Raw genomic sequence first — 9,089 nt, 5'->3', positions numbered from 1 at the left:
TGTGTGACATTTGTAATTCTGGATTGTTATTCAGGAAGTATATAAATTCTATGTTCATTAGAGGTGGGCTGCTGGTTATTAGTTAGCTTCTATTAGTCTTATTGGTCCCTACTGATTCCTGTTGTTCATAATTTGTTAAGTAGCCATGTACAAAGAAGAAACAAGAAATTGTGTATCTTGATGGTAAAGAACAAACTTGCCTCAAAGAACTTGACACTAGTTAACATTGAGTTTGAGTATAACAGAGTTTGTTGCTATGTTTCTTTAACACAGTAGTTCTCCGCATTCATAATGCTGTACCTTTAGGACAATTCTTCATGTCATTGTAAATAATTTTCTTTGCTTCTTCATAGCAGGAAGTACTGTCCCCATTATCATTTCTTTTCTTCAATCTAGTGTTATGTTTTTAAAAAGGAGTGAAGAGGGGTGAAAGAATGAACCCACTAAGGGCCCAAAGTCTGGCTATGCCATGTGCCTTTACAACCCTTAGTTCTACGGGGTGTGAAATCCATCTCTGGGAGAAATGAAGATATGCTGAAGTATGTTGTCAACTGTAGTGAGCTTGTTTCTAACCTTAAGAGGGGGGGCTTCTCATCATAATTGTCAGCAAACTACAAACTAGAATCAAAGCTTTGTTTCAATGGCCTAACGTTTGAGCAAGCATAGCAGCTGACAAATAAATTCTCCATGGACAGGACAAAGAATGGCCACGTCTTCATATAGGCACGATGAAAGAGGGCTCCATAGGATGTAGTGAACCATGTATTTTAGCAATAATCAATATCATTTAGTAACAATTTGTGGTTAACAGAAAGTTTTCTTTGATAAACAGCATGTAGCCCTTTGGGATAGAGGCATTTAGGACTGCAAATTATGACTCTTGTGGCCACTGAACCACCATCACTACCTGTCCTGCATTTCTCAATAATTTTTAAGTTTATGAAAATCATGGGACCTAACAGCTCGTGTCCACATCTCTACAATTATGTCAGAAAAAAAATATCATCCAATGTTAGGGATCCATTGTGGATTCATTTAAGAAGTAGTTCATATTAACGTCTGTGAGAGAAATATATGACTCTGTAATTAACAATAGTCCTCAAGGATTTATTGCCAATTTGGGTAATTCAAATATAGAGATTATGCTTTAGAAACAAAGCAACAAACAAACAAACAACAACAACAAATCCACACTAACAAACCAACAAAAATTCTAAGGAGTCTATTATCAAAACAATAGAGGAAACAATAGATACTAGATCTTGTTTTATTTAAAAGAGGCTGTGTGTCTTCTCCTTGTTACATATCCTAGATTTTTGTCTCATTCTGCTGCAGGATTTCTCATCAACCTCATTCTATCAATAGTTACTGAAGAATGGAGAATGCAGTTTACTGTTCATGCCATACCCTGATTTCTCAGCAAGGATCTGCAGAGAATTGATAGAGTTTATTTTGGTGTTCTCCTCTGTGATCCATTTGTACCTACTGTGATGGGGCCTCAGTGTTCTTCCTCCACTCATCTGGAGTGAACATTCTGTTTCCCTGTGTTAGATGATCAGTTCAGCCTAAAGTCAGAAAAGAGACATTCTGAGGTTTGTGTAGTGTCATGTTGGCTATAATTTCAACTTTTGAAAGATCAACCATCTGCTTGAACCATGTATACTTACTGTGACTTGGTTTCTCTGGCACAATAAAATTGCTATAAATGTTCCCTCAGACACTAAAGTTGTAAAATCAAATAAAACAAAGAGTTTAACACCTTGATGCAGATTATTTTCTGGTCCTAGACAATGGTCCCATCCAGTTACGGTATTAAAATCTGGTTTGCTGCCTCTCTTTCTAAAGCCAGAGCAGAACTCTAATTATTATAGCTAGCATCTATCTACAAAAAAACAATTGGAACAAAAACCAATGAAGATTTTTAATTGTCATACTCGGATACTTGGAGATTGAACATAATGAGGGTGCTGTAAAAAGGCAACCTTCTAATAAAGCAATAATAAGAAATTTAAAAGAATCCAATTTCTAAAACCTTGATAATAGAGTCTCAAAAACTGGTATAAAATGTAGTTCTGTTCTTTATGTCATTAGTCTATACCATATATTATGGAAGTTAGAGAAATATAACATATCTCACATACTAAATATTTCACCATCTCTTCTTTAAGAACTTCACTTTCCTCCAGCTCTGAATGAGTATTTTGCACCACAACATCATACACATTACTTTCATTTAAAAAGAAAACTCAGCACATCTTCCTTCTACAGCATTAACTTCTCAGCATAATTCCGCCTTTATGGACATTATAATCCTTCCTTTGAGAATATTTATAAAGTCTTTTCTTTCTCAATTCTCAGAAAACCATCAATCCATAAAACATAAGATCACTAATTACTCTTCAAATATTCACGACAAGGCCCTGCTGCCGATGGTCACACATGCACAACTTATTGAACCTGGAGGAGGCAAAGTGATGACTTCCTAATGCCTTCACCCCTATTGACTAATGTTCATGGTACAAGAAGGTACTCTGAAAGATACCAAAGGAGAAAAGTAAACACCAACGGAGCAACAAATACGTCCATCTAAAATAGTGTTCTCCTTGCAAGATACACTAGTATAATATTGGCACAAATCTTTGGGAGTAACAAACCAAAATTTTAATGGATATAAAGACCACTACATAAAATACAGCACATTTCTAGTGAGCTCAGGTAGCCAAAAGCCTAGGTCTAGATTGGTTGTGAACCTTAGAAATCAAAAATACTACTGTTTTGCTAAAGTGATAGTTCTTGACTTAGGAGTGGTGACATCTTCTGAGGTCAGATGAGCTTTTCAGAGAGATCAGAAAACAGATTTTTATATTATAATTAATAATAGTAGCAACATTACAGCTATGAAAAGGCAATGAAAATAATTTACCACAACATGAAGACCTGACCTAAAGGTATAGCGTTACAAAGGTAGAGAACACTGTGCTAAAAAACAAAGCAACAAAACAACTCCATGATATTCTGTTATATTCATAGATAGTGTCTTCCTCAGCTATTCTTAGAGAAGCATTGTCTCACAGTAGATGTAAATAAGTAGAGACCCCCTACTTGGTAATGAGCAGAAAGTGAGAGACTGTGGAACACTCTGATAAATGGGATATCTTTGCCTATTCCCTCCCCTAAGAGAACTATGCGGAAGAGAAGACAGAAAAGTTGTAAAACTGGAAAAGATGTAGAACACAAAGGCAGCAAGTCCTTCTTAACACAATAGGACCAGATCACATAAAAACTCACAGAGAACATAGGCGCGCATGAGGATGACAGGCACAGTTGATAACAGCTCTCACCCGAAAACATTTTTAAGCTTGAATGGAGTTTTCACCTGTTACAAAAATCACTCCTAAGGCAAAGGTATGTTCCCAGTAGTAGATAGCCAATGCAAACTGAATTCAGTGAAGGCTTTGGATTTTTTTCTTCATTTATTAGGTACTCTGTATTTACATTTGAGATGTTATCAGTTTCCCTTCCCCACTTCCCTTCCTCTCTCCTCAATTTTCCTTCACAAAGGTGCACTCCCTTCTAATCACCCTCTCCACCCCATTTCCTTGGCATTCCTCTATATTGGGAAAACATGCCCTCCCTGGAACAAAAGCCTCTTCCCATATTGATGCCAGACACTGCTATCTTCAGCTACATATGCAACTGGATAAGTAGGTCTCTCAGTGTGTGCTCAAAGGTTGGTGTTTTAGTCCATGGGAGTTTGGGAAGTTTTGGTTGATTGATAATGTTGTGCTTCACCTGAGGCTGCATTTCCTCAACTGAGGCTTCTTTCTCTGTGATAACAACAACCTATGTCAAGTTGACACAAAACCAGCCATTACAGTTTGCATCTCCTTGCCTCCACAAACTGATCTCTTATTTTTAGATTTTCATATTTATTTAATCGTATGACACTTGTAGATTTTTATTGTGCTGTGATATTTGTGTGTGTGTATGTATGTGTGTGTATGTGTGTGTGTGTGTGTGTGTGTGTGTGTGTGTGTGTGTGTGTGTGCCTCTATTTGGAGAAAATGACTCATTATGTAGCTTGGTACTTTCTATGTAAATCATGCTTGTCTTGAACTGACATCATTCACCTGTCTATGCTTCCAAAGTTCTAGGATTATGAAACCTTCAACTTTTAGAAAAATGCCAAATGAAATAGACCTTTTGACTGGATCAAAAGTTTAACCTGGATAACCTGTTGCTCAGTATTAAAGCTCTATTGTTTAAGGTCATGTGAAGACTTCTAGTAATTAGTTTCTTATTTGAAGATCAAAACCTTTGCAATTGTATTTAAATGAATGATAGTTTTGATTTAAATAACATACTATATGTTGTCATAAGACTTTTCATTGAGTTTTTAAGCAATCAGGACACATGTGGGCAGGTTTTTACTTGTATAGGAATTTTAATGAAATATTTCTAGCAATAAGTTTTAAGAGTTTTGATTACAACTAGCCTCTTTCTGACCACAGAGAAAATTATAAACTGGAGAATTTAAAGTAAATTGATTAGGAAGGAAGGAGAGAGAAAGGGAAACAGCTAAGAGAGAAAGGAGCACAAAAAAGAGAAACATAGGAAGAGAGGGAGAGACAAAGAGACAGGGACAGAGAAAGACTGACACAGAGAGACAGAGACAGAGAGAGACAGAGATAGAAAGACAGACAGACAGGTAGACAGGCAGACAGGCAGACAGAAGAAGGGAAGAATGTATTGGAGAGGGGGAGGGAGAAAAGGAAAAGGAAAAGACACATTCTGAAATCTGAGGGTTAGAAAATAATCTTTTAGTCATTAACAAATCTCCTTTCCTAGCCTTATTTCCAATCACAAATTTATTAAACGAGGAAAGAAGTTGTTTTTCTTTGTTTTTTTTTTAATTTTAAAAGAACAAATTAAAAAACACTCTCAACTTGCATTTTCTTGTGAGTGGTTAGCAGATGTTTCCACAAGTTAGAGAGCTTACTTAAGTGTCAGAGGCTGGACATTTGTATATAAAGTTTCTCTTTAGTCAAAGAAAAGCAAATTAGAGAAATCTCTTACTAGTATAAATATTTCAGCATGTAATAAACTCTATAATGTAATACAAAAAGTGCTGCCCAGAACACATTAACCTGTCCCTTCCACTTTCAACAACGGTAGTGTTTCCCTTTTTGAGTTTAAAATAACAAATCACACACAGCCAAGAAGGCAGTGTTGTGTGTGTGTGTGTGGGGGGGTGATGTTGGGGTTCTAAATATAGAAATCTTCTGAAACTCTGATCCAAGCCTGTGAACCTAATTCATAAGTAGTTAAGTGGTAGACTATTAACTTTGTTTGCCACTTTTTTGAGTCATGACTCGACTTTCAATACATCATGCACAACTGGATTCTAAGTCTCCTTGCAGAAGCAGCAGTGGGTAATCTTGTGAACTACGCTCTCCAGCAGTTCCCCTTCAGGGCAGGGCACGTGAAAGTGACCCTGGCTTTTGACAAACCATGCCAGAGCAAAATGTAACAAGCCCTGTCCTTTTTGAGCAGAGTTTTCTACGCTGACAGATACTGCTCAGGAGTATTTGATGTTTGCTTGCTGGCCATGGATAATGGTGCATCTTGGGACTACTGTCATTCTTGTCAATAAAAAGGCCTGGGGGGACTGCAGAAAAGCTACCTTTTGATTCACCATTTTTCTCTCCTTCCCAGGACAATTGTAAGCCCGTGGTCAGCTAGGTCATTTTTATTTTATCCTGATGTGCCTTGATAATAGCATCATGTCTACAATATTTTTGACAAGGCATCAGTGTCTCTTTCTCTGGGTCGTGTGTTGTACAGTCCCACTCAATGTCAAACACTCTTTGAAAGCTATTGACTACGTTGGTGGGCAATGCATTTGGCATTTCTTTCTTCTTTGATAAAATTAAGCCCCTGGGAGTTGATCTCTGAATTTAGGGTAATTTTTTTGGAAGGGACAGGAGGGATGCAAGATATTCTGTCACATACTTTCTTACACGAGGAATGCTTGAAAAACTATATTCTGCTTAATAAACTCAAACAACATTTTGAATTGGATAAGTTGAAGATTCTAAGGGTAGAATTTGGTGAGTTAATAATGAAAACCAAGTTAACATTTCGTTCTATTAAAGGAGAAGCTCTTTTCCTGTTTATTTATTTCTGATAAAATTAACAATAACATGATATATAGGTTTTTAAATTATTATTTATAAGTGTTTATATATAAAGTATAACCAGAAACTGGCTCTCTCGTTAAACATCTTCTGTAAGAATGCTAAAGAATTGTGTACATATACAAATATGCACAAAATTAAGAATCCCTTCATATATGCAGCTATGCAAAACTGCTAATAAAATTCATGCCATAGCAAATGGCTTACAATAAACACTAGAGAGATGGCTAAGCTGACAAATGTCTGCCACGCAATCATAAGCACCAGTAAGTCCAGCAATTTGGTGAGCTCTGTCATAGTGACAGAGCCAGTATAAAACGAAGCTGGGAACAGTTGGGGAAAACACCTGATGTTGATCTTTGACATCCGTTTGCATGAATATATACCTGTGTATTCACTGCAAGAACACACACACATGCACATAGATAAAATTACCTTTATTCAATCACACACACACACACACACACACACACACACACACACACACACACATATATATACATATGTATATAAATACTCATCCTGGGACATGTACAAATTAACACAAATATATGTACACCCAAATAATTTTTTATAAATAAAAATAGTCTACCGATGTGCAAAGAGAAATGCAAAATATATTATGCCTTTTTTATTTTAAAAGCTATTTTGTTATATGATTTGTGGATATTTACATTTTATTTCTGGTCAGTTTCTCTGAAGTATTCATTCTACATTTATGCATTAGTTAACAAAAGCTTAAAAATAATGTTTTTGTTTTCTAATCGACACATAGAAAATAACATAGTTGAGAATTAAAACCAAGGACTCTCTTATTGAGTCAAATACTCTATCATAATACAACAACATGTTCAAGTGTTTTACCACATATTAAGAATACACAAAATGCCAGCTACCATCATCAAAATTAGATTCTTATAGTCATCTAGCTTATTTCATACCCATTTCTGGGAAACAAGGCACTGTCCACATTTTCACATAGACTGATAAACTATATACATCCATGTGTATGGATGTATATACAATTAGTTTATATAAAACTCATGTTGTACCTAATATTTGTCTCTTCGAACACTCAACTAAATGCTCAAATGTGAAGAACAACTGTTAAGTTGGTAACTGACAGAGGAACATGCATTATTACCAGTGGTTTCAAAATCTGGATCTTATGCTGAGAATAGTAACATGGCTTTTTGATTAGGAAAGAAAAAAATTATACCTAAAAGTTAATACATAACTTAAAATAGCATAAAAGGAATCTCCATATAGAACCTTTCCTTACAGATAAAATCTTTCTTATTCTGTCCCTTCTGCTGATTTATTCTGTTCAAAGCCATTTTACCCTCCATAGCAACACAGTTTACATAAATCCTATATTTTCTCATGCACGTTTAAGATGGTTCTACATGAAAAAATGAATAGAGAAACATCGGGTAGACTGAAAATAAGTCATAATCCTGCAAGACAGGATAGAAAAATCTCAAAATATTATAATGAATTAAACAAAAAGTCCCAAATGTCACCTTAATTATGTAATCAAATTATTCATTGTTACCACATGTTTCAAAATGGAGCCCTAAAAGTATTTGAAAGTTTAATTAGTCCTCAAAAATGCATACTATTTAAACACACATACTCTCTCTCTCTCTCTCTCTCTCTCTCTCTCTCTCTCTCTCTCTCTCTCTCTCTCTCTCTCACACACACACACACACACACACACACACATTTAGAAAAAACAACTTTTCACCTAAAATAAATCTATAAAAAATTTAAAATAAATAAAGAATTAATTTAATTTATGATTAAAATATACCAGTATTAAGAGATTAACAAATGATATTAGTGGGCCTAGAAAAAGAAAAGGCATTCACAAGCTAACATTAGTTATAACCACAACTTGCTGCAACATAAGAAACCATTTGATCAATCTGAAATAAAAAATTTCAGAAGTTTGCAAATGATGAGAAAGTGTTGTTTATTCTTTACAATCAAACAAATAAGTTAATAATTATCTCCACCAATAGAATTTAACATTTCACCAAAAGTTCCAGTGTGGGCAGCAGCAGGAGGACTTAAACAGAACAGAGGAGCCTGCAAGCACAGCAGAACTGTCTACAGATCAAGAAGTCATCCTTGGTGACTAGAGGATCTATAAGTGGTGAAAATATTACATATCTGGAAGTTTTTAAAATTTAAATCTGATCTTTAGTATATTTCTCTACAAAAATAACAAATTATAAACAGTAATTAAAAGTATGCTATTATTTAATTTTATGCCTTGAAGATATATTGAGTACTATATCTATAATACTCTTGCTCCTTTTTCTCTCTCTCCCACTCTCAAAAATGCCAAAATTCATGATCTCCTTTTTAATATAAATGCCACATGTATTTGAACATGTACATGTATATGAATATATATACATATATATATATAATATGCTTCCTTATATTTTCTTATTTTTATGCTGCTTTATATACGTAAATACACACACACACTCACACACACACACACACACACACACACACACACACATATTACTCATTTGTTTAATTCAGCTTTTCTTATATATATAACTGCCTTCTATGTCTAAGGCTGATCACTTCAGATTAAACAATTTTTATGGGCACCTTTCTTGGAGAAAACATTTTTTTTTTGTTTCAATTCAGGCACTTGACACCTGTAGCTTTTGTTTAGAAATGTGTCTATGGAATTTCTCCTGTTTCTGGTGGCATGCAATTCTGTTTGGTCATTATGTTCATCCTGTTCTGACAAGCATGTTGAGAGATTATCAATGAAACTCCCCTTTCATATGTAGAAGATGCTAACTAAATGTAGACACTCAAGTCTCCTCAATCTGGCAATCTTCCTGTCCTGTCTTCATGACTTTT

The sequence above is a fragment of the Micromys minutus genome (genome assembly GCF_963924665.1).
Source record: "Micromys minutus genome assembly, chromosome: 13".
In the NCBI taxonomy this organism is placed as follows: Eukaryota; Metazoa; Chordata; class Mammalia; order Rodentia; family Muridae; genus Micromys; species Micromys minutus.
The sequence above is the reverse complement of the archived record's forward strand: the minus strand, read 5'-3'. Positions refer to the sequence as shown.